We start from the raw sequence: 631 nt of genomic DNA on the forward strand, positions 1-631 counted from the left end.
GCTGTTAGCAGCTGAGCAGATTGAAGGAGGCTTTTCCAAGCCTCTCAGACAGCTGAACTATCCCACTCTGAAGCAGGCAGGGGAAGTCCAGCTCAACCACTCCCACCAGAGTAGAGGCAGGGTTAGCAATAAGAGCTCAATCTTTTCTAAGAAGCAAATGAGAAAATAGCAGATAAATAATATGAGATCACCATTTTGCCTTCAACCATTTAAGCAGGGTTGGGGAGTTACTGATTACATGTAATCAGTTATATGTCATCTGATTACAAAAAAGTATTGCCCTGTAATCAGTTACATTACCAGCAAAAATATTGTAATCAGATTAAGAATACTTTTGAAAAACTAGATGATTACTTCTTGGAATACTTATAAATTCAAGAAGTATGTTTGCATAAAAATGTATTATGACACCTTCCTGCTTTCAAAATGACACCTGAGCGAGTCTGACCACAAGTCAGAGACCACTATGATGAGCACAAGTCAGAGACCACTATGATGACACACCAAATGCATTTGATTTAATCTTCATCTAAAGCCTCTTAATAAGGGGAAAGTAATCCAAAAGTAATCAGGTTACATTACTGAGTTTGGGTATTCCAAAAGTTATGTTACTGATTACAATTTTGGACAG

The sequence above is a fragment of the Salmo salar genome, chromosome ssa15 (assembly GCF_905237065.1).
Source record: "Salmo salar chromosome ssa15, Ssal_v3.1, whole genome shotgun sequence".
NCBI classification, from domain to species: domain Eukaryota; kingdom Metazoa; phylum Chordata; class Actinopteri; order Salmoniformes; family Salmonidae; genus Salmo; species Salmo salar.